The sequence below is a fragment of the Dermochelys coriacea genome, chromosome 1 (genome assembly GCF_009764565.3).
Source record: "Dermochelys coriacea isolate rDerCor1 chromosome 1, rDerCor1.pri.v4, whole genome shotgun sequence".
Taxonomy (NCBI): domain Eukaryota; kingdom Metazoa; phylum Chordata; order Testudines; family Dermochelyidae; genus Dermochelys; species Dermochelys coriacea.
In genome coordinates, this window is record NC_050068.2 from 330,670,413 (window position 1) to 330,697,429 (window position 27,017).

At 40.9% G+C, this 27,017-nt stretch overlaps 1 protein-coding gene across 28 annotated transcripts in view; it reads right to left on the bottom strand.

Moving 5' to 3' along the window:
• The window catches only part of MAGI2 (membrane associated guanylate kinase, WW and PDZ domain containing 2), a 1,173,000-nt gene that overhangs the window by 616,567 nt on the left and 529,416 nt on the right, over window positions 1–27,017 (bottom strand). The window lies entirely within an intron of this gene.

Consider the following 27,017-nt stretch of genomic DNA (forward strand, 5'->3'; position numbering starts at 1 on the left):
GTGCTGTATTACAATGTGCATAACATTGCTAAACTGTTTAACCAACACACAGGTAAAAGTTAAACTAATGGCAGCAAACAACAAGGTAAGGAAGACACATATTAGTAAAGAAGTTATTTGTACTGCTTATGGAAGTTACATAGTAAATACCATAACTAACTCATTAGGGAATATTAAAAAAGGAAAACCGATCTTATTAGTAATCTAATCCAAAACTAATCTTATTAGTAATAAACACCTAACTGGCCTTGTCCTCACTGTATAAGAAAAATACAGTGGTAAACTGACAAGATCTCAAATTGTATAAACAAATTCCCTGTTAGTATCAGTCATAATTTGGGGTTAGCGACACTACATCCTAGCTGAGGCACGTGTTATTCAAAACAATCTTGTTCAGTGTTTGGGTACCAATAGTAAATCCTGACACATCAATATTTGATAAATTTGTTACTGTCCATTCAGTAGATTATCTGGAAGACAGCATCTATAAGAATCAACTGGATCTACGTCAGCTACTGGTGTATCCAGAGCAATGCAACCAATGGAACAGGGAAGTTCGCCGTTCCTGTTTCCTCCCCAGTGACGCTTACCAGAGGGTGACAACCAGCAGTAAGGGTAACCTAGAAATGGATGGACAGTACTGTGTAGTAACTAATAACAAGAAATGTATATATGGACGCCTCACTTGTAATGTCACTACTTCAAATTTCTGTTTTACTTCTTATATACATAGCACTGTGGGGCACACTGTAATAAAAACTATTCCAGTATTTTAAAACACACAACCTACTACTAATGATAATACAGGTGGTAACTGTAATTGCCCTAATAGGAGTGTGTTGCTATCTGTGGTACCAAAGTAAAAGGGCCAGACTACAACACCACATTGGAAAAGGATTGTGATGCTTAAATATGAGGCTGTGTCATATGTTCATATATACATTGTGACAAAGTTCCTCCTCTACCTTGGTGGGTCTTGCACTTATTGGTGGATTTGCTCGCCTTGGAGATTCACAGCAGCCCTCAGCTTGGCCGCTTGGCCCGCCCTCTACTGCGGGTTCCAGCCCAGGGCCCTGTGGAATGCAGCTGTCTAGAGTGCCTCCTGGAACAGCTGTGCGACAGCTACAACTCCCTGGGCTACTTCCCCATGGCCTCCTCCCAACATCTGCTTTATTCTCACCATAGGACTTTCCTCCTAGTGTCTGATGATGCTTGTACTTCTCATCCTCTAACAGTCCGCGTTCTCACTCTCAGCTCCTTGTGCCTCTTGCTCCCAGCTCCTCACACACGCACCACAAACTGAAGTGAGCCCTGATTAGCCTGCCTTAATTGATTCTAACAGCTTCTTGATTGGCTGCAGGTGTTCTAATCAGCCTGTCTGTTTAGTTGTCTCCAGAAGGTTCCTGATTGTTCTGGAACCTTCCGTTACCTTATCCAGGGAAAAGGGACCTACGTAACCTGGGGCTAATATATCTGCCTTCTATTACTCTCTTGTAGCCATCTGGCCCGACCCTGTCACAACATATATACTCATATATACTACACACACACACCCATATATATTAATTATTTGGGAGTGCCCCCAAGGCTCAATCATAAAACTATCCTCAAAGTCCTGGATCTAACATTCCCAGGCCCAACATAAAGGACTAAACACAACTGGAACACAAAATCTGTCAACCAGTCAAACGAAGGAATGTGCAGACAAAGGGACAGATGGGGTATGAATGTGTGGATGACAAGGTAAGGTGACCATATAACAGTGTTTAGTCCACAGGGCTATCTTCAGTCCATCCATATGTTTTTATATGTTTTTTCCAGGACGATGGGTAAAAGATCCTCTCCATAAAAAAGACAAAAAGTTGGGGAATGTAGTAGAAAGAGAGAGCCTGAGATATGAGGCCTGGTATAAAGGAGTAGTATAAGGCCTGAAGCCTGAACTAAAGTCAGGCCCTGCTGATATAAAGCAAAGTTAGCAAAAGTCAGGCCCTCTTACAAAACATGCCAGCTTGCAGGTTCACTGTCTGAACTTGGCAAGAACATGGCTATCATTGCAAAAACCCAAGCACTTCTAGGCATGAAGTATTCATGTAAAAACATGCCACAATGTTAGTATCAGAACAGCCCAATACCAAGATACGGTGTAAACACACTCCCCTAAGATGGTACGGGGACACATTGACTCTTCTTAAAGATAAAGTAGGGATGGCAGAATGATGGATAGAGGGGCAATACGTAACTTGTTTGCATCAATGTACAAAAGAGGAGTCCCAAAGGGGAAAAGGGGTGTTTTTGTCTGGCCAAGATGAGAATGAAAAGTCCTGCTGTTTACTCAGCTGAATCCATTGCAACAAGCATACACACATTAGTGTATCTGTAACCACTGAGCCAGCATTAGGACTGTGCTTCATAGACAATAACCTGGCCAAGCGCCTTTGCTTCAGAACAGAGTCTGTGGTCTTACTGGGCAGTTTGATTGGAGCCTGCTGTACAGGCTATCTGGCCAGAGCCAGTGCAGTATGCACAAAGAACATACATGCAGCCAACAACTGATGGCACATGCAAAAGAAGGTCCCCCACGTGCTGTTTTCTTATGTCAGCATTTTCCATAGCATGGTCTCCCCTCTCTAGAATCCCATAGATACATTCAGGAATCAACTTGGGGAACTGGCAGACTAGAACTTTAAATTCAAGTTCCGGCAAACTCAGTAGCTACTACTACAGGTAAGCCAAAACGGCAATCATTTATCACCCAAATCTTCACGGGTTTTCATTTTAAAAAGCAAATCCAACCTATGAAATTTTCAAATTCTAAAATTACTCCAAATTTTACCTAGATCAAGCCACTATGCAAAAAATCAGACTTTTTGAGCACCAAAAACAGGTCTGAACAATTCTTCCTAGACTGAAATATAAGGCAGACATTTTTTGGATCACCACAGTATTTCAAATGTGTTTATATAATCTATATTGTTTTTAATGATTATAAAAATGATTTTAGTAATATTTTCCCATTAATAGTTGCCAATTAATATTGCTAACTTATGGAAATGTAGGATGCTGGCAGTTTTTTCTTTTACATGTTCATCTCTAGAAAAAAATAACTAAAAAAATCATAGCCATGTTATGGACGTTAATATTCTATCCAGCGATGCAGATAGTCAAACACATATACAGCTACATAGCTGACACAGGCAGCTAAGCTGGAACAGAAACCATAATAATAGATTTATTGATCTCACTATGACAAGCAAATGAAACACGCCTCAGTCTGCTTGTCCAGAAGAAGAAGGAATTAACTCAGTCTGAACAGTAGAGTAGAAGTGGATCACAGATTAGATGTAATATATAAGGAATGGAATGGAAAGGTCAGATTAGCAAAACCTAATCTATTTTTTCAGTGCATTATATGTGTGTGCACACATATGTATATTCACAATACCCATGCACCAAGAGTCAATGGAAAAGCACAGGGTGACTGTAGCCAGGAGATGAGCTGTGAAAATTTAAGAGACATAATCTAATCAAAAATATCACCAACAACTGCATATTCTCACTCCCCTGCAGACAATTTTGTCAAATGGGAATGCTGAATTTCTTAAACTATGTTGGTCTGATAAAATTCTCTCATTTAAATGGCTGTCTGATTAATTATAGCCTAACTTATTCCTCTCATATCTGTTTTAACTCATCATTTAAGCCCAAGTTTTATCTGTGTTCAGGACCTAGGAGAGCAACAATACCTGAAGGATTTAACCTTTATCATTTGAAAATCTGATTTAGACAAAAGGAATGAAATCACTTTTCTTTCATTTCATTTTACATGTCCCCTCACTCCTTCCGTTTCTCTGTATGCCACTCCTAACTGTTCCTTTTCTCTCCTTTTTCCGTTCTCCAGATTTTCTTTTATAGTACTACTCCTAGTTGGACCACCTCCCAATCTGTCATAAACCAAATGTGTTCTCATAAACCAAAAAGGAGTGCTCCCTCTCCTTAATCCCATTGTCAACCCACTTGATTTGGTGTGTAATACTAACAATCCTCCCATGCTACTTGCATTGAAAAGAGTTGTCTCATACATCCTATTTTTCCTATGGTAGATTGTATGCACTTTGTGCCACTGACCTTGTCTCATGTACCTTTATGAGTTTCATTAAATAAATAAAATCAGAAAATATTGTAATTCTAACTGTTTAAATTAACTCATTACATACATGATAATAAAATCTGCTCTAATTAAAGACACCTGAGTGATTCAGACTTTGTCCAAAGCTTAAAAGGCCAGTTTAAATTCAAATCAGTAACTCCCTATGCAACTGATTCTGCAAACACTGACATGGGTGAAGTGCTTTCACCAATGTAAATTCAGCCCCACTGAGTTCAATGGTTTACTTATATGTACAAAGTTACTCACGCACATAGTTGCAGAATCTGAGCCTAAATATTGTTGATGAGATTTAAGGGCTGATTCACACTTTTATAAACATGAGTGATACCACCAAAATCAGTGGAACTACACTGAGGAAAGTCAGACCAAAATCAAACATACCATTTTTTTAAAAATGTTTGGGAAAGTCTGATTGTTTATCTAACATTTCTCTTCTTTGATAATGCTGACAGGTTCACCATTTTGTCCCCCTCATATTATGGAGGCTATATGCTATAAAGGCAGGGACCAAAAGGTTCCCACCTCTTCAGTAAGCCAACCAAACTAGTCTGTCCCCAGTCTGCCTCTCCAATAAACCAAACAAAATACTCTCCATACTTTCCTACAAATTTCCCAGTATATTTCCAGATGGTTCAGATGCAAACAAACATTCAGCCTCAGGGTGAAACAAGAGACAATTTGATAGAATGCTACAACCAACTGCTTGCTGAAACCACTCATGCGCTGGCCTGATCCACCCCTGCAGATCACAGTGGTTCATTGACATCAGAGGTCAACTGAAGCACAAAGTTAGAAGGTATAATGTGCAAAACTCACATACTCCCAAAATAAAACAAGATCCATCTTCAAATTTATGCCATTGCCACAATGGAGGCCTAATGAATCTTTTCCCCAACATCATCCCTCAAATCAGACCTATCCAGATAGAAACTAAAGCCAGGAAACTCTGAGCCAGTCATCTACTAAAAAACTTATGCTTCTTATGACTGGGAAAATCAAATGAAGAATAGCTAGGTCCCTTTCTAAATAACCCTTAAAATGCAATAGGCTGGTCAGTAGTAAAGACATCTACTGAGCAACTCACCAGTTACCTTCTCATTGCCAACCTCCTATTCCTGGACAAATCCAGTGAAAAAAAAATGGCATACAAACTTCTTGAACACTTGACCTTCTTCAATAACCAGGATCCCTCAAAAGTCATTCTTCAGACCATGTAAATAGCCTGGAGACAGGTCTGCTAGTTTTGATGAATGATCTGATCTGCTTCTGGCTCTCAAAAGATGACAAACACCCAAGACTGTGCCTCTGGATCTCTCAGTAGCTTTCCAGGCTGGCGCTAAATAATGTTCTCTGACTCATAGATGAGACCAGGATGCAGGAGTGGATGAAGCAATACTTTTTTGTTTCCAGTCATTCCTCATAAACAAATCCCATACAGAGGGATATGGTCTTGACTACCTTAGAGACTGCACACTATTCATCCATAATCCACCAAGACCAGAGTTGATCCAGAGAATAGAAGGGTGTGCTGTCTTCCAGGTGCTAATATACGGGATGTAGACCTGAAGTTGAAAAGGATCCTAAAGGGAGTGGGAAAGAATCCCCTAATTATCCTTCATGTGGGAACAAATGATACCGGTAGATTCTTGCTGGAATGTATCAAGGGAGACGATGCTAGGCTGGGGAAGACGCTTAAGGAAATTGAGGCTCAGGTGATCTTTAGCGGGATCCTTCCTGTTCCTAGAGAAGGGCAACAAAGGTGTGACAAGATTATGACTCTCAATAGATGGCTTAGGCAGTGGTGTATAAGGAAGGCTTTGGGATGTATGGCCACTGGGAGGCATTCATGGACAGAGCACAGTTCTCTTGGGATGGACTTCATCTGAGTAGGGAAGGAAATAGGCTTCTAGGATGGAGGCTGGCACAACTGATTAATTGAGCTTTAAACCAGGAATTTCGGGGAGATGGTTGGAAGATCTCCAAGTAATCTCCACGCCGGATTTTAGCATTGAGAGGGAAGAAAACAAAGTAAGAAAGGATACAGCCGTGGGTAGGAGAATGGACATAAGGAGGAAGGGCAGTGTGGATACCAGTCTAATAGGTCATACTGGTGGTAGAAAGACTGTGCCTAATCAGGTACAGAATGTGAGCGAGGCCAAACAGAAAATATTAAGATGTTTGTACACCAATGCGAGGAGCTTAGGTAACAAAATGGAAGAACTAGACCTACTGGTGCAGGAAGTGAAACCAGATACTATAGGGATAACAGAAATATGGTGAAATAGTTGTCATGACTGGACTACAGGTATTGAAGGGTATGTGCTGTTTACGAAAGACAGAAATAAAGGTAAAGGTGATGGAGTAGCATTGTATATCAATGATGAGGTAGAATGTAAAGAAATAAGGAGTGATGGAATGGATAAGACAGAGTCCGTCTGGGCAAAAATCACACTGGGGAAGAAAACTACTAGAGCCTCCCCTGTGATAGTGCTTGGGGTGTGCTATAGACCGCTGGATCTAATTTGGATATGATAGAGCCCTCTTTAATGTTTTTAATTAAGTAAATACTAATGGAAACTGCATGATCATGGGAGATTTTAACTTCTCAGATATAGACTGGAGGACGAGTGCTAGTAATAATAATAGGGCTCAGATTTTCCTAGATGTGAAAGCTGATGGATTCCTTCATCAAGTAGCTGCTGAACCGACTAGAGGGGATGCCATTTTAGATTTAATTTTGGTGAGTAGTGAGGACCTCATAGAAGAAATGATTGTAGGGGACAATCTTGGCTCAAGTGATCATGAGCTAATTCAGTTCAAACTGAATGGAAGGATAAACAAAAATAAATCTGTGACTAGGGTTTTTGATTTCAAAAGGGCAGACTTTCAAAAATTAAGGAAATTAGTTAGGAAAGTGGATTGGACTGAAGAATTTATGGATCTAAAGGAAAAGGAGGCGTGGGATTACTTTAAGTCAAAGCTGCAGAAGCTATCGGAAGCCTGCATCCCAAGAAAGGGGAAAAAATTCATAGGCAGGAGTTGTAGACCAAACTGGATGAGCAAGCATCTCTCAGAGGTGATTAAGAAAAAGCAGAAAGCATACAGGCAATGGAAGTTGGGAGGGATCAGCAAGAAAAGCTACCTTATTGAGGTCAGAACATGTAGGAATAAAGTGAAGCAGGCTAAAAGTCAAGTAGAGTTGGACCTTGCAAAGGGAATTAAAACCAATAGTAAAAGGTTCTATAGCCATATAAATAAGAAGAAAACAAAGAAAGAAGAAGTGGGACTGCTAAACATTGAGGATGGAGTGGAGGTTAAGAATAATCTAGGCATTGCCCAATATCTAAACAAATACTTTACCTCAGTCTTTAATAAGGCTAATGATAATGGTAGCATGTCAAATGGGAATGAGGATATGGAGGTAGATGTTACCGTATCTGAGGTAGAAGAGAAACTTGAACAGCTTTATGGGACTAAATCAGGGGGCCCAGATAATCTTCATCCAAGAATATTAAAGGAACTGGCACATGAAATTCCAAACTCATTAGCAAGAATTTTTAATGAATCTGTAAACTCAGGTGTTGTACCGTATGATTGGAGAATTGCTAACATAGTTCCTATTTTTAAGAAAGGGGAAAAAAAGTGATCCGGGTAACTACAGGCCTGTTAGTTTGACATGTGTAGTATGCAAGGTCTTGGAAAAAAATTTGAAGGAGAAAGTAGATAAGGACATTGAGGTCAATAGTAAATGGGACAAAATACAACATGGTTTTACAAAAGGTAGATTGTGCCAAACCAACCTGATCTCCTTCTTTGAGAAAGTAACAGATTGTACTTGATCTTTAAATATTCAGGGTAAATAGGACTAATCCCCTGAGATGGGATATTAGATGGATGGGATCTGAGTTACCCAGGAAAGAATTTTCTGTAGTATCTGGCTGGTGAATCTTGCCCATATGTTCAGGGTTTAGCTGATCGCCATATTTGGGGTCAGGAAGTAATTTTCCTCCAGGGCAGATTGGAAGAGGCCCTGGAGGTTTTTTGCCTTCCTCTGTAGCAAGGGGCACGGGTCACTTGAGGGAGGCTTCTCTGCTTCTTGAAGTCTTTAAACCACGATTTGAGGACTTCAATAGCTCAGACATAGGTGAGGTTTTTCATAGGAGTGGGTGGGTGAGATTTTGTGGCCTGAGCTGTGCAGGAGGTCGGACTAGATGATCAGAATGGTCCCTTCTGACCTTAGTATCTATGAATCTATTTTTTAGATAAAGGAAACACAGTGGATCTAATTTACCTAGATTTCAGTAAGGCGTTTGATACTGTGCCACATGGGGAATTATTAGTTAAATTGGAAAAGATGGGGATCAATATGAAAATTGAAATGTGAATAAGGAATTGGTTAACAGGGAGACTACAGTGAGTCATACTGAAAGGTGAACTGTCAGGCTGGAGAGAGGTTACCAGTGGCGTTCCTCAGGGATCAGTTTTGGGACCAAGCTTATTTAATCTTTTTATTACTGACCTCAGCACAAAAAGTGGAAGTGTGCTAATAAAGTCTCTGGATGGTACAAAGCTGGGAGGTATTGCCAATTTAGAGAGAGACCGGGATATCATACAGGTAGATCTGGATGACCTTGTAAACTGGAGTAATAGTAATAGGATGAAATTTAATAGTGAGAAGTGTAAGGTCATGCATTTAGGGATTAATAACAAGAATTTTAGTTATAAGTTGGGGATGCATCAATTAGAAGTAACGAAGGAGAAGGACCTTGGAGTATTGGTTGATCGTAGGATGACTATGAGCTGCCAATGTGATATGGCCGTGAAAAAAGCTAATGCGGTCTTGGGGTGCATTAGGCAAGGTATTTCCTGTAGAGATAAGGAGGTTTTAGTACCATTATACAAGGCACTGGCGAGACCTGACCTTGAATACTGTGTGCAGTTCTGGTCTTCCATGTTTAAGAAGGATGAATTCAAACTGTAACAGGTTCAGAGAAGGGCTACAGGATAATCCGAGGAATGGAAAACCTGTCTTATGAAAGGAGACTCAAGGAGCTTGGCTTGTTTAGCCTAACCAAAAGAAGTTTGAGGGGAGATATGATTATTCTCTGTAAATATATCAGTTATCAGAGGGATAAATACTGGAGAGGGAGAGGAATTATTTAAGCTCAGTACCAATGTGGACACAAGAACTAATGGATATAAACTGGTCATCGGGAAGTTTAGACTTGAAATTAGACGAAGGTTTCTAACCATCAGAGGAATGAAGTTTTGGAATAGCCTTCCAAGGGAAGTAGGGTAAAAGACCTATCTGGCTTTAAGATTAAACTCAATAAGTTTATGGAGGAGATGGTATGATGGGATAATATGATTTTGGCAATTAATTGATCTTTAAATATTCATGGTAAATAGGCCCAATGGCCTGTGATGGGATGTTAGATGGGGTGGGATCTGAGTTACTACAGAGAATTCTTTCCTGGGTATCTGGCTGGTGAATCTTGTCCATATGCTCCTGGTTCAGCTGATCGCCATATTTGGGGTCGGGAAGGAATTTTCCTCCAGGGCAGATTGGAAGAGGCCCTGGAGGTTTTTCGCCTTTCTCTGTAGCATGAAGCATGGATCACTTGCTGGAGGATTCTCTGCTCCCTGAAATCTTTAAACCATGATTCGAGGACTTCAATAGCTCAGACATAGGTGAGAGGTTTATCGCAGGAGAGGGTGGGTGAGATTCTGTGGCCTGCGTTGTGCAGGAAGTCAGACTAGATGATCATAATGGTCCCTTCTGACCTTAATATCTATGAATCTATGAAAAAAACCTGCTTTACATAGAGATACTCCAGCCAAATAGACCCTGGATGTACAATGGCAGAGCAGAAACCTGACTGTAAAACTCTTTAATAGGATATTAGACAATGCCAAACTTCAGTATCTTTAGGTCTAGCTGCAAGATATACCTTTTCCCTAAGCCTTCTCTCAGTAACACCATCCTCTTTTAAGGACAACCGCAAAAAAGGAATATTACTTATTTGTTATTCTGCTTCCCTCATCTAAGAAGGTATGGGTAAGATTCCTGTACAAATTGTATATTTAGAGAAAAAACAAGTTTGGGAATGGAGAGAGATAAAGTTCTCTCCCTCTTAGATACCAGGCTGATAGGGAGTTTATAAATATCTAAAATGATGAACAGATGGAGTGTTCATATGCAGAATACAGAAATATATACAAAGGGCTCAATCTTCAGTCTTCAATGGGATTTGAAAAGGAAACTTTGCTTGATTGAAGGTTACAAGAATAGATCCAAAGCACACAGTGTATATTCTGCATAAGTGAATTTCTGCAAGGATGTAGGCAGTCACTACTGCAGATTTTCCCACAGCATCAGGCTTTATCCAGTAGTCGGACCCAACAGCAAAAGCTCAATATTACCCTTTGTATTTTTCTTCATTCGAAGGAGCAGTAACCCTTTTTTGACATATATGTCAAGATTTCTAAAATCACAGCTTACCTCACTGCAACATTGATCCAAGCGAGAGGACAAACTCCTGGAGAATAGAAGATGCACATATCAAGATCCTACGCATGTTCACTCAACCCTTCAGATATTAAATGTTAAGTCTACCATCACTTTTTAGGTGGATTCTTACAACAGTGGAATTCACCTAATTTATTTTTGAGCACTGACTTTTATCTGACTATTTGTGGTAAAATGTTTCAGCAAACCAGCAAATACAGAATATGTGCAGAGACTTACAATTCAGACTTCCCCTTTCTGCCTTTCCGTCCACTTTAAAAAAGATTTGGAAGGACTGTTCAGCCACAGGGAGAGGGTACAGCACACTCTCCTCCTACCCAAGGCAAGAGAAACTGGTCTGTGGCTTGCTCAAGGCCTGAGTCAGTCACTGCTAAAGCCAGGTTTAGAACACAGGAGGTTTTGGATTCTAGTCCAGTGCTAGCCTAAGGAATTGTAAATGCTCTCTTATGGGTCTATAATATACAGACTACTTGTCCATCTGACATCAAGGAAAGTCCAGGCAGCACATTTCATATAGCATGTTAAATGTGTTGAAACATTATCTGCTAAGATAAAAGAACAGAACTCTACCAATCAGTCACTATTATTGAAGGTATGCATTGCAATCATTGTGTTGTCCCTACAGTCAGCTTGCTGTCAACTTACTTTGTACTGCAACACCTGAGATAAGAAATTTCAAAGCATGAAGATGAATAATCAGTGTAGTCTAATCCATGGGCAGAGTCCATTCATGATGCATGTTTAGAGATATGTTAGAGATATTCTTAGAGAGGAAAGAGTTGACTAATCAATACTGACTGCACTTTTGGCACTTCCTGATAACAGATTACCTAACAAGAATTTGGGGGACTGAAATGCAGGAAATGAGTTATTTAACACTACATTACAAAAGATAAACATATTCCAAATTCAAAATAAGATAATTGCTGTTTAGATTGTTGCTGACCCCAGTCACAGGTGGTCAAGTAGAATACGGTACAAGGAACTTCTTTCTTGAAACCTTTAAATAGTGGCAGAACTACAGCTGCAGTCCTTGTACTGAGATAGTTATTCCAAAAGGAAAGGGAAGGGGCAGAGATTAGTAGGCTGCCCATGACAGGGAGCATCTACTGTACACCAGAAGAAGGTACAATGATACCTACTTCAAAAGTGTTCTAATTTTTTTTAAGTACATCAGAAGCAGGAAGCCTGCTAAACAACCAATGGGGCCACTGGACGATCGAGATGCTGAAGGAGCACTCAAGGACGATAAGGCCATTACCGAGAAACTAAATGAATTCACTGCATCAGTCTTTACGGCTGAAGATGTGAGGGAGATTCCTAAACCTGAGCCATTCCTTTTAGGTGATAAATCTGAGGAACTGTCCCAGATTGAGGTCTCACTAGAGGAGGTTTTGGAACAAATTGATAAATTAAAGTAATAAGTCACCAGGACCAAATGATATTCACCCAAGAGTTCTGAAGGAACTTGAATGTGAAATTGCAGCTACTAACTGTGGTTTGTAACTTATCATTTAAATCAGCTTCTTTACCAAATGACTGGAGGATAGCTAATGTGGCACCAATTTTTAAAAAGGGCTCCAGAGGTGATCCTGGCAATTACAGGCTGCTAAGCCCGACTTCAGTATCGGGAATGCTGGTTGAAACTATAGAAAAGAACAAAACTATCAGACATATAGATGAACATAATTTTTTGGGAAAGAGTCAACATGGTTTTTGTAAAGGGAAATCATGCCTCATCATTCTACTAGAATTTTTTGAGAGGGTCAACAAGCATGTGGACAAGTGAAATCCAATGGATATAGTGTACTTAGATTTTCAGAAAGCCTTTGACAAGGTCTCTCACCAAAGGTGTTTAAGCAAAGTGGGCTGTCCTGTGATTAGAGGGAAGGTCCTCTCGTGGATCAGTAATTGATTAAAAGATAGGAAACAAAGGGTAGGAATAAATGGTCAGTTTTCACAATGGAGAGAGGTAAATGGTGTTGTCCCCCATAAGTCTGTACTGGAACCAGTACTATTCAACATATTCATAAATGATCTGGAAAAGGGGGTAAACAGATGATAACTCAAGATAGCTAAGTCCAAAGCAGATTGTGAAGAGTTACAAAGGGATCTCCCAAAACTGGGTGACTGAGCAACAAAATGGCAGATGAAATTCTATATTGAAAAATGCAAAGTAATGCACACTGGAAAATATAGTCCCAACTATACATATAAAATTTTGGGATCTAAATTAGCTGTTACAATTCAAGAGAGATCTTGGCGTCATTGTGGATAGTTCTCTGAAAACATCCACTCAATGTGCAGCAGCAGTCAAAAAAGCTAACAGAATGTTGGGAATCATTAAGAAAGGGATAAATAATAAGACAAAAAATACCATATTGCCTCTACATAAATCCATGGTACACCCACATCTTGATGCAGGAATTGGAAAAGGTTCAGAAAAGGGTAACAAAAATGATAAAACGTATGGAACAGATTTCATATGAAGAGAGATTAATAAATCGTGACTGATGTAGAGAAAGTAAATAAGGAAGTGTTGTTTACTCCTTCTCATGACACAGGAACTAGGGGGTCACCAAATGAAATTAATAGGCAGCAGGTTTAAAACAAACAAAAGAAAGTATTTTTTCACACAACACACAGTGAACCTATGGAACTCATTGCTAGAGGATGTTGTGAAGGCCAAGACTATAACAGAGTTCAAAAAAGAACTAGATAAATTTATGGAGGATAGGTCCATCAATGGCTATTAGCCAGGATGGGCAGGGATGGTGTCCCTAGCCTCTGTTTGCCAGAAGTTGGGAATGGGCGACTGGGAATGGATCACTTGATGATTACCTGTTCTGTTCATTCCTCTGAACCACCTTGCATTGGCCACTGTCGGAAGACAGGATACTGGGCTAGATGGCTCTTTGGTCTGACCCAGTATGGCAGTTCTTATAGTCTTATAAAGGTGTGGGCCAGCATCTAAAAAGGACAACTGAGGCCTATCTCCTCAGACTATGGCTGGGATTTTGAATGGAGCCCAAGTGTAGTGCTCAAATCCCACTGAACTTCAATGGAAATTCTCTATGGGACAAATGCATAAAATGGGTTATTCCATTATTCATCACACAAGCACATTATGTAACTTCATATAATTTCTACCTGTGCTATGAAAGTTTTTTCTTCCTTTTATATTCTGTTCATGTTCTTATTCAGCCCTCATCACCATAGTATCTGAGCGTCTGCTTAAACGGCACACTGAAACACCAGCAGCAATGTAATCCCACATGCACATTGAAAAAGGTCAATAATATTTTCTGAATGATAAAAAACTCATTTTGTTAATGATTAAGAGTGAAAGAACAAACTGAAGCATGAACTGATTGAATGAAATCTCCTTACTATTTTAGGACCAGATTGTGTCGGTCGCTCTCCCCAGAGATAGCAATTATTGTTTACAAGGCACATACCCTTCCTGGGTTCCTTATTGCAAGGCGAAGTATGCAATATGCGCTATCCCAGGTTAGCTCTACGACCAATGCAGGGGCAAGGGGTGAAGTCTTGGCTCTGCCCCCTTTGGGGCAATTTGCATCACTGAGGGTTAGGGCTATGATTTTGTCGCACAGGTCATGGGGAAACTGTGAATCTGAATTAAGTCAGTGAAATCTTAGAAATGGCTGTCAAAACACATTAGCCTAGTCCCCCAAACCGAATGGCACTGTGACCCGGTGCATGGCATTGCAGCATAAGTCAGGTTTGGCTGTCTGCCTTTCTGCATACCTGAGTGGTGCTGCAACCCCATGCACCAGGTTGCAAAGCCCAGGGCGAGAAGCTGGGCCCAGCCTTGTGGGATGGCAGCCACCGCTGGATGGTGAATGAGGGGCTGACTCACTCTCCAACACTCCCTGCCCAAGCCTCAACTTTCAGCACCCCAACTATACTCTTGTGTATGTTGATGTAGCAAAAACTACATTATTGGGTGACCTTTCCATGATTTCTCATGTTTTTCCTTCACCGCTGCCATGAAATTCAGTAACAATTGCATGCCAAAATTGTAGTCTTACTGACAGTGCATAAAGGATACAAGTCCTGCAGCTTCCCAAATGCATATGGACAGTGATTTTCTAAGCTGTTGCATGGGGTAAGCACAAGAGTGGTGGGAAGACTTATGTTTTCCCCACTGCACAAGGGCTGTGCATGATCTGACTCTTTCAAAAGTAGTTGCCTAGGATATAACTTTTTTACATGCATGCTGGCATAATATTAGGTACCTTTTAGGATCAACTTCACTTTTTTTTTTTCATTTTTTATCAGTTGTTCCAAACCTCTTTGGGAAATCACATTAAATCCACTTGCAAAAAATTCCAAAATAGCTGGTTGTCAGCAGTGGCTACTTCTATTGTTCTTGACCCACTGCAACTAAACCACAAAACTAGTAAGAGCTTACAATATTAATAAATTTATATACAAGTAAGTTTAGTAACCTGGATAATTATTTTAAAATATGCTATTGCAGGATCAATTTCTGTAATTTTTATAGCTCTGTACAATGTATACAGCAGTCAGACAGTTCAGGAACTTCCCAGGAGTGGTCTCTTTGATCTATGTTAGCTGTAACTATTGTAATGGTAAGGGGTGGAAATGCTCAACCTGAGAAAACATTATTATTTATTTGTATTACAGTAATGCATTTAAGCCTTAGTCACATATCAGTACCCCACAGTGCTAGGTGCTATACAAACACAGAACAAAATTATGTATTTCTCTTATTCCCAAATAAATGGTTTGGCGAAACTGAGGTGTTTTATTGAGAATTGCTTTTAGAATCACAAAATGTCTCCTTTCTTTCTTACCATGACTCCCCAATACTCACAGGTGCTCTGTCTTGTCTCCTCTGTCTGTCTGATGCTGATCTAAATACAATAGCAGTGAGTGGTGTCTTTAAATATAACTATTCAGGGCAAGTTAAATTTGCCAATAGAAATCTATGTTTGGATGACTGAGTTACACAACTAAACAAAGATATTTTTCAGAGCCTGGACTATGGAAAAAATAGAGGACTTCTAGAGTCATTTTACATCTCCAGGTAGACAAATTGTTTCTCTTTAAAAGCCCCAATTTATCCAAACACTTAGTAGTCTGACTGAAGTAATCCAAATGAAGTCATCCTTTTGATGACAGCGCTAAACTGAAAAAAATCACTGAAAAAATTAATGTATTGACCTTATTTGTATTCCATATTTACAGTGTCTCCGTGATTTCTAGGTCCAATTTACTCAATCTAACAGCAACAAAAATGTTTGTACTTGCTTTCATCCTGGGATCTCAATGTTAAGCTGGGTTCTGTCCTGTTTGAGTATCATCAAATGATGACGGATTCTGAAAATCTGTTGAGCTTGTGCCAGTGGTTATGAGAATTTGACCTTCAGGTGGAACATGGAATGTGCCATTTAGTTAGCAGCTCTAGCCAGAATAGAATCCAATTTACTCTCTGTCCTGGGGGTATGGCTACTCTGTAGTGCCCCCTTTTGGCCAAGCGTGCCACAGCTGGAACACCCTGCCTCAATTTCCCTCCCTGACATTGGTCTCCTCAGCTTTCTAGCCACTGGTCTGTACCTGGCCATCCAGACAAGTCACAAGAAACAATCTCTTCTGTGGCACCAAGAGTCCAAACTAAAGAAGTTCCAGCCAAACAAAAAGTTCTCTGTGCCCTGGTGCTTCACTTCAACCCACCATCTGGGCCCTTTTCCCAGACCCTTTATGGTGTTTTTGCCTCATGTCCTTCCTGGCTCTGGTACAGAACCTTGGGTCCTCAGGCTGGGTCCCTGGAGTACCCTTTTCCTTGCAGACCCCGGCTCAGGGCCTTCCACAGGAACCAGCTTGCTTGCTCTATGTGGTTCCAACTACAGATTGCTCTTACTCTCAGTCCTTTTATAAGGCCCAAGTGCCCATAAATCTATCGCCTGACCCCCTTTAGATTCACACTCTCAGACTGGGAAGCAGCTAATTAATAATAGCACAGATGTGGCTGGCCTCAACTCACCTTAAAGGGGCCAGTCACCCTGTGAAAGTCTCCTTCAGCGGTATTGACTCTTCAGTGCGAACAGGAGTAAAAATGTAGCAAAACCTTACTTTTTGTCAAAATAACCCTAAGCGTTAGGATTCTGTACAAACAAAAGGAGCAGAGTCGTTAAGTGAGAAGATCACATTTTTATACAGTCATTTCTTAAAGTAGAACACTTTAAACAGTCACATCATGATAATTCCTCTCCCCTGAAAACAGGGGGAAAAGCCTAAACCCAAAATTCAGACATTCTAACCATGGTCTCTTTTTTAAAAACTAAAGAAATATTAAAGAAGAATTGACATTTACTCAGTTAATAGGAATAGCAGAGTAGAACAGACAACAGAATTAAATGCATCATGCCTAGAGGTAACATAGCTGACATAATTAGGGAAGGAATAAAAATCAAAGAAATAAAAAACTTTGATGTACCATGAAACTTGTGCTTTAGCAAATAGGAGATCGATGGATTATATGGCTTTTCAGTCTTTCATTTGCAGTTAAATCCAAACTGAAACACCAGAGCATTAAAGTCAGAAAAGTCTGGAGGTTGGCATCTTTTTCAATGAACAAGGTATTAAAAGTACTCCCTAAGTGAGCACTTCTTTTGTAATATAAATCCCTGTTCATTGAACCAATTTCCTGTTAGTAGACTCAACCATGGATTAGGTAAATTTGATTTGAAGAATGTCACTAATGAAACAAATCACCAGAAAAGAAAAGAGAAATTTAAAGTGCACACAGTGTAGTGTATGGTCATATTTATGATGTTTTGTGGAGTACCATAGAAATTCAGCACAAAAATAGGTTGTTTTAAATATGAATGTATGTGAGTAGTAACTTACATAGCAGCTTAGAAAAAAGGAAACCTCTGGAACATATACTGGAGTCTGAGGTACCTGGCATAACAAATGCCAACACATGCTATAGCTTAATGGAAATGAAACATAATTTTAGCACAAAATTATACAGGAGTATGGCTCTAGTGGGATGCAATGTCGTTTAGTGGGAGGTAGTGTGATCTAGCATTTAGAGGAAAGAGCTAGTAGTTAGAACTCCTGGGTTCCATTTCCAATGCTGTCGCTATGATTTTGAACAAGTCACAATTTCCGTGCCTCAGTTTAACACTTTGTAAAAAGGGTCTACTACATGCAAGGTTGATATAGGGCTTTAATAGTTGTTTATAAAGGCCTGATGCACAAAAGGAGGTAGGTGTTGGAATGCTGAGCATCACAGCATCTAACTTTTAGGCACCTAGAAAATCATTCTGATTCACAAAGCCTGATTACGTAACTATGCTCCCTATACAATCAGTGGGGAGAGGCAGGCACCTTAGACTGCAATTTGCGAAAGTCAGGACACCAGGAGGTAGCCACCTAAGCTGGCCAGTGGGGATGAAGCGGGTATACTAATCCCCACCTCTCTCACAGAAACGGGCACCTAAGTCCAGGCTGTAGCAAGGTGAATGTTGCTGCTAGCGATCTACAGCCAGGAGCCCTCTTTGGAGTTAGACATCTATGCTGTTTAAGCAGGAAGTGGGGGGGGGATAGGGAGGGGAAAAACTTATCCCATACCTTATCACAGTGAGTAGGATACTCACCTGGGATGTGGGAGACCCCGCAGTTCAAGTCCCCCATTCCACCTGAGGGGAGGAGAAGGGATTTGAAAAGGAATCTACCATTTCTCAGATGAGTGCTCTAATCACTGAGTTAAGGGATCTTCTGATGTGGGGCTTACTCAGTCTCTCCTGTTGAAGCTGTTGCACTGTAGCTAAATAATTGACGAGTCATTGGAGCAGAGAGACTGGATCTTGAGTTTCCCACATCCTGGGTAAATGAGCGAACATCCAGGTCATAGAATCATTCTCATGCTGGAAGCTCTCACTCTCTCTTACTGTCTGGCCCAAAAGACTAAATTATTTATTTAATATCATGTAATTATTTTAATAATTTAGCATACTCCCCCCTCGTCAGCATCTCCCTTTTGGCGAGCTTAGGTGCTCCCTGCGTAGCATGCTGGCTTTTGTGAACTGCAGTCTAGGGTGCCAATCTCCCTCCTTTCATTTATAACAGGTTAGACTCCTAACTCAGACTCTGTGAACCACAGTGATTTTCTTGGCACCTATCTCCTTTTCTGCATCCAGGCCTTAAAAATCATTTGCTGAAACACAGTATATAATGCAAATTATTAAAAGCATAACCATCCATATCAAAGAATCATAGTTCCTTTTATCTGCAGGACTACTATGTTACTATGGGTTTGGTTTGTATTTTGTATAGTTGTACTGTTAAAGCCATATACATTTCTTTTCTCCAGATGTATACCTTATTGCTTGTCTTTTTTTTTCATTGTAAAGTAAATTGCACATCATTAGAACAAAGAATTACATCAGGCCAGACTAGAGTAACACTGAATATCCATTTTATAGTAAACTCCATGTGAATCAAACACTAGTGGTCTCAAGGGTAATCATGTGTAGTGGGCTTTAGGACATTTGTTATGGTCAGACAGTTTGGCTGGCAGAGAGTCAAGGATATGTACCAAAGTCTACAAGCCAGATCAGTGCCCATCTTTCAGACTGTTACAAATCATATTGCTTATCAGTGGGACACAGACAAAAGCCACGGGATTACTTACATTGTTTCAGTTCTAAATGATAATGCAAATATTACAATTAATGTTATCAGTCTGACCAAGTAGATCAGCAAATTATTTTGATATTCAGTATAAAATATGGTGTTATTCAGATCTTATGGAGCACTGTCTGGTTAGAGAAACACTGTAGTGACACATGCCACCTCACCACTGAGTCAAAAGCCTAAGGAAAGCAGTGACTTTGCGCAGTTGCCAACTTTCACACAGTAAATAAGCACCCTGACTTTCACAATAAGTCAAAAATCAAGCTAATCCCATTTCAAAACAAGGCTAAAACAAGCCAATCCCTAAGAACCCCAACACTCTATGTGATTAGATCCCCCTGGCGTACAGTCTGGGACTGTGGTGGGCCCACTGTGCACCCCTGATTCTCTCGCCCCCTTGCCCCTGCTTGCTGGGAGCCGATCAAAAAAAAAAAAAGAAGCAACAAGCTACAAGCAAAAACTAGCCAACAAACAACTCACAAGCCAATTAAGCCAAAAACAAACCCAATTTCTGCATTTTTTTGCGGGTTCTGTTTGAAGCTACATGAATGATCCCTCACAGATCTAATCAGTGTGCTAAGGCCACGCCCTTGGCTCCTCCAGCCTGCTCTTTTTTGGCTGCTAAGGCAATTAATTGTGGTTCTTTTTCAGCCTTCCATGTGGTATTGTGCGTGTGGTTTAGTAAGGCTTTCTAGTTGCAATGAATATTTTTAGTATATATGAATTTATATCTGCCTGTATTTATAAATGATATATACAGACACACACTCCCTCATAGTAAAAATATTTTAGTAGTTAGATCTAGACTACCTACTAGTCAATTCCACCTTCCTTTGGTTATTGTCAATGGCTTTCAACCCCTCAGTGAATGAGTGCCCTCCAATAGCCAGAACCTGCAAGGAGAGCCACTAAGAATTGCTCCTCGTGCCTTGGTGAATGGGGAGTTGAACGAGAATGCGACCATGGCACTATATTCCCTTCTCCATCATTTCTCATGAGGCTCCATGGGGTTTGGGAGGTGAGGCTGGAACAGGGTACTGACCATGTTCTACTGAAATCTCTCCCCTGGCCAGGATTTCTACTAAGAAACCTGGGAGGGAGTTAATGCAACTCAGAGCTGTATCTCTGGGATTTAGGAGGCTTTGGCTTCCCATATTTTCTCTTTACAGAGAAATTAGTGAGCTTCACCACAGAGTATTCCAGGCCCTTTGGTTCCTTTCCGTTGCCTCTTCCACTATTGTTTAGAGATATTGGCACCACAGCCCTGATTTACCAAAGCACATGCTTAAGTGCCCTCTACTTACATGGCAGTAAGGAAATGCTTAGGGTTATTACCTAGTGTTGGACTTGCACTTGTAAATACAACTAAGCATGGCAGATGCTTAAGTTCTTTGCTAATTAGGGACCTAAACTTGCATGTTAAGAGTCACAAGAGTAAATAAAAAATGAATACTCACATAGTATTCCTGGGTGCTCCTCCAGTGGTCATGACTCATTAAGTGCTTTCTAGAAGTGCCTATCTTGATGTTAGTCACATCTACAGAAATTACAAGTATTGCAGCCATTTTTAATTGTAAAAAAAATGAAGCGATCACATAAGTTCAAAAGGGTCTTTTGATCAAAACAATAAAAGGAACAAACAGCAAGTATACCAATTAAGTGGCAGACAATTTATATATTTCTTTTTGGAAGGTTATCTAAAACCACTCCATTCTATGAGCTTTTCTCAAAGACATGGTGTAGAAGTATAGTACTCTTGAAAGGGAAGACAAGAGTTGCTGAAAAATGTAATATGAGGACTACAGCAACAGATATATTCAGCACCAATGATATTGCCAAGAATGACCCTGAGTGGATCACTGCAGACTTTGTGGCTCTGGGAAGAAGGATGTAGGAGTTTGAGGCACAAGTGGTATTCTCATCCATCCTCCCTGTGGAAGAAAAAGGCCAAGGTAGAAACCAACAAATCCATGAAGTCAATGAATGGCTACACAAGTGGTGTTGGCGAGAAGTCTTTGGATTCCTTGATCATGGGATGGTGTTCCAAGAAGGAGGATTGCTAGACAGAGACGGGCTCCACCTAATGAAGAGAGGGAAGAGCATCTTGCAAACAGGCTGGCTACCCTAGTGAGGAGGGCTTTACACTAGGTTCACCAGGGGAAGGAGACCAAAGCCCTGAGGTAAGTGGAGAAGTGGGATAACAGGAGGAAGCACGAGAAGGAGAGCACAGGAGGGGAGGTCTCTTGCCTCATACTGAGAAAGTGGAACGATGAGTGAGTTATCTTACGTGCCTATAACACAAATGCAAGAAGCCTGGGAAACAAGCAGGGAGAACTGGAAGTCCTGGCACAGTCAAGGAATTATAATGTGATTGGAATAACAGAGACTTGGTGGGATAACTCACATGACTGGAGTACTGTCATGGAGGACATAAACTGTTCAGGAAGGACCTGCAGGGAAGAAAAGGTGGGGGAGTTGAACTGTATGTAAGAGAGCAGTATGACTGCTCAGAGTTCTGGTATGAAACTGCAGAAAAACCTGAGAGTCTCTGGATTAAGTTTAGAAGTATGAGCAACAAGGGTGATGTGGTGGTGGGAGTCTGCTATAGACCACCAGACCAGGGGAATGAGATGGACAAGGCTTTCTTCCGGCAACTAACAGAAGTTACTAGATCACAGGCCCTGGTTCTCATGGGAGACTTCAATCACCCTGATATCTTCTGGGAGAGCAAAACAGCGGTGCACAGACAATCCAGGAAGTTTTTGGAAAGTGTAGAGGACAATTTCCTGGTGCAAGTGCTGGAGGAACCAACAAGGAGCAGAGCTCTTCTTGACCCGCTGCTCACAAACTGGGAAAAATTAGTAGGGGAAGCCAAAGTGGATGGGAACCTGGGAGGCAGTGACCATGAGATGGTCGAGTTCAGGATCCAGACACAAGGAAGAAAGGAGAGCAGCAGAATACAGGCCCTGGACTTCAGAAAAGCAGACTTTGACAACCTCAGGGAACTGATGGGCAGGATCCCCTGGGAGAATAATATGATGGGGAAAGGAGTCCTGGAGAGTTGGCTGTAGTTTAAAGAATCCTTATTGAGGTTGCAGGAACAAATCATTCCAATGTGTAGAAAGAATAGTATATATGGCAGGCGACCAGATTGGCTTAATAGTGAAATCCTTGCTGATCTTAAACACAAAAAAGAAGCTTACAAGAAGTGGAAAATTGGACAAATGACCAGGGAGAAGTATAAAAATATTGCTCAGGCATTCAGGAGTGAAATCAGGAAGGCCAAATCACACCTGGAGTTGCAGCTAGCAAGAGATGTTAAGAGTAACGAGAAGGGTTTCTTCAGGTATATTAGCAACACCAAGAAAGACAAGAAAAGTGTGGGCCCCTTACTGAATGAGGGAGGTAACCTAGTGACAGAGGATGTGGAAAAAGCTAATGTACTCAATGCTTTTTTTGCCTCTGTCTTCATGAACAAGGTCAGCTCCCAGACTGCTACACTGGGCAGCACAGCATGGGAAGGAGGTGACCAGCTCTCTGTAGAGAAAGAAGTGGTTCAGATCTATTTAGAAAAGCTGGATGAGCACAAGTCCATGGGACCGGATGCACTGCATCCGAGGGTGATAAAGGAGTTGGCGAATGTGATTGCAGAGCCATTGGCCATTATCTTTGAAAACTCATGGAGATCGGGGGAGGTCCTGGATGACTGGAAAAAGGCTAATGTAGTGCCCATCTTTAAAAAAGGGAAGGAGGAGGATCCGGGGTACTACATGCAAGTCAGCCTCACCTCAGTCCCTGGAAAAATCATGGAGCAGGTCCTCAAGGAATCAATTCTGAAGCACTTAGAGGAGGGGAAAATTATCAGGAACAGTCAGCATGAATTCACCAAGGGAAAGTCATGCCTGACTAATCTAATTTCCTTCTATGATGAGATAACTGGCTCTGTGGATGAAGGGAAAGCAGTTAATGTGTTATTCCTTGACTTTAGCAAAGCTTTTGATACAGTCTCACACAGTATTCTTGCCAGCAAGTTAAAGAAGTATGGGCTGGATGAATGGACTATAAGGTGGATAGAAAGCTGGCTAGATCGGTGGGCTCAACGGGTAGTGATCAATGGCTCCATGTCTAGTTGGCAGCCGGTATCAAGCAGAGTGCCCCAAGGGTCGATCCTTGGGCCGGTTTTGTTCAATATCTTCATTAATGATCTGGAAGATGGTATGGACTGCACCCTCAGCAAGTTTGCAGATAACACTAAACTGGGAGCAGTGGTAGATACGCTGGAGGGTAGGGATAGGATACAGAGGGACCTAGACAAATTAGAGGATTGGGCCAAAAGATATGTGATGAGGTTCAACAAGGACAAGTGCAGAGTTCTGCACTTAGAACGGAAGAATCCCATGCACTGCTACAGACTAGGGACCGAGTGGTTAGGCAGCAGTTCTGCAGAAAAGGACCTAGGGATTACAGTGGACGAAAAGCTGGATATGAGTCAACAGTGTACCCTTGTTGCCGAGAAGGCTAATGGCATTTTGAGCTGTATAAGTTGGGGCACTTCCAGCAGATCGAGGAACCCTCTATTCGACATTGGTGAGGCCTCATCTGGAGTACTGTGTCCAGTTTTGGGCCGCACACTACAAGAAGGATATGGAAAAATTGGAAAGAGTCCAGCGGAGGGTAACAAAAATTATTAGGGGGCTAGAGTATTTGTCTTATGAGGAAAGGCTGAAGGAACTGGAATTGTTTAGTCTGCAGAAGAGAAGAATGAGGGGGGATTTGATAGCTGTTTTCAACTCCCTGAAAGGGGATTCCAAAGAGGATGGATCTAGACTGTTCTCAGTGGTACCAGATGACAGAACAAGGAGTAATGGTCTCAAGTTGCAGTCAGAGAGGTTTAGGTTGGATGTTAGGAAAAAACTTTTTCACTAGGAGGCTGACGAAGCACTAGAATGGGTTACCTAGGAAGGTGGTGGAACCTCCTTCCTTAGGGGTTTTCAAGGTCAGGCTTGACAAAGCCATGGCTGGGATGATTTAGATGGGGATTGGTCCTGCTTTGAGCAGGGGTTGGACTAGATGACCTCCTGAGGTCGCTTCCAACCCTGATATTCTATGATTCTATGACTGTTGCCACATTCTGCCACCTAATTAATGGACATTTGGTGGACATAGGGGGAGATAATTTTGCTAAGAAACAAGACAGACAATTTAGAAAATTGATTTTGTCATAACAACACTGTGCAAAGTGTTAATCTTTTAGAAGGTCAAATTCAGAGTTCATTTTTTCTGATTTCTGCTGGATCTTTGGAAGAGACTATTAAAAGAGTTTACCATCACCATATGAAAACATCGTATCTGGTCTTCAAATTACATTCAGCTTTGGACAGCAAACTAGACACCGTTGTTGGCTTTTTGATGTATTGAAAAATTTACATAAGTCTTTGTTAGAAAAAAATATCCTAGTCCAGAAAGAACTTTAGAGGAAGAAATTGAAGTATTTGCCTTTCTCTAAAGAGGTCTTAAAGAAAAGAATTTGGGATAACATCCTCAGCAAGCTGCAGGTTGATTTGAAATGAAAATATATATTTTAGTCATACAAAGGACATGCAGATGGTTTTTGGTGATTGAAAAACAAAAGGAGTATTGGCACAAAATGAGCACACACTGTTCTTTTTATGAGTCATCATGGAGAGAATTATGAATGAGAGAATATTATGTACTAATGAAGATATACAGTAGCACTAAAAGTAGAACTAATTATACTGTAGCTGCTATACTCCAATATGAACAATTTACTGTGCCTATTTTTTATTCATAATGCCTACACAATATCTTAGGATGTTTGATATAATCAAGTCATTTCTTGGAAAGCAAAACTAATCATCCATCCCATGAAGAAAGAGGTTAGCTGTCTGAATATAAGTAAGCCTTACCTTGCCCTTTTTTAGAAAATTAATTCAATGAAAATAAACATGTCAAATCCAAGAAAAGGTTAGAGAGACAAGAGCATTACATTTAATTTACTTCCAAGGCAGGAGGTTGTTAGATGCATTAATCACTATACTTCTGAACGTAAAGATCTGTAATAGGTGATATAGTATCTTAATGAATGTAAGTGTTGGTAAGAATGATCAAACGGTAATATATATGGAGTTACAATGACTCATTGTTCTATCATGCTCTTGACTGATGGGAATGAAATGACCAAATAAGAACCAAACCTATCTTAAGCCAAATTCTTTCATTTGATAGCTTATCTGATAGAAAGGCAGACAGTGAACATAATACATGTCAGATTGTAGAATATATCATTCTAAGATTTGAGATATCTATGGAAAGGTTAAAGGCAAAAATTTTAAAAATGGTTATCGAATTTTCAAAAGCACCTGTGTGATTTTGGAGCATAAATCCTGTTGAAGGTCAAACACTTAGGTGCCTAAATACCTTTACAAATTTGGCCCTAGCTTTTAGTTACGTAGGGATGGGCTTTCCAAATCAATGTTTTAACTGTCATTGAAATCAATGCGAGTTCAGTACCTAAATACTTTTAAAAGTCTGGCCCCATAATACTTAGGCAAATTCAGCAGACAGCCACTTCACCTCCGCCCCAGCAGAAACTTCTCTCCTTTGCTTCACAGATATTATGCTTGATACAACAGGCAGCTATAAACATTGGGATGTTTTTCTCACGGAGGTCCAATCTCATAAACAAACAACACCAGTGACCCCTCAAATGACCACAGGCACATTCAACTGTCATTATGTACCTGCTGAGCCTGTAGTTGAAGCTCTCCTTGGTGCTGTTGAGCTAGCTGGTGTACAACTTCATGAGCCATCAGAGCAAGGGATAGGCTGGGTCTCCCAATACCACTACTGGCATTTCAACATTACAAATGGTAATCTGCCAGTGAGGAAAGAAAGTCCATGCTTGCAGCTTTCTGAACAGTCCTGTGTTCTTACAGATGCTCATGTCATGAACCTTCCCTGAGCAGCCCACAATGATGTTGGTGAAGTGTCCCCAGTGATTCACCAGTGCTTGTACAAGCATAGGAATTCCAAAGTAGCTCTTTCTGTTCGTGTACTCTGTGGCAAGGCTGTCTGGTGCTAAAAAGGGATGTGTGTGCTGTCTATCACTCCCGTGGAGTTCAGGAACCCCATTGCTGCAAAACCATCCACTATGTTATACACATTTCCAAAAGTCACAGTCCTGCATAGCAGGTGGCAATTAACGGCCCTGCACACATGCATAATAATGGCCCCAGTGGTGGATTTCCTGGCTCCAAATTGATTCCCAACTGACCAGTAGCAATCTGGCATTGCAAGTTTTCACAGTGCGATTGCCACTCGCTTCTCAACTTCTCAGTGAAGCTCTCATTTTAGAGTCTGTCTGCTGGAGGATTATGGCGAGTTTGGCGCACCGATCCAGGAATGTGGCCTTGTGCATCCAGAAGCTCTGCAGTCACTGCTCATCCTCCCAAACCTGCATGGCAAAGTCATAGCTTATTTCTTGGGCCCAGACCTAGCACTCCACCAGCTGCCGCTGCTCCCTGAATGCCACCAACAACCTGGAATTGTTTCTTTCTATGTCCCACCTCAATCTAGCCTCCAAAGAATCATCACATTCCCCACAACTCC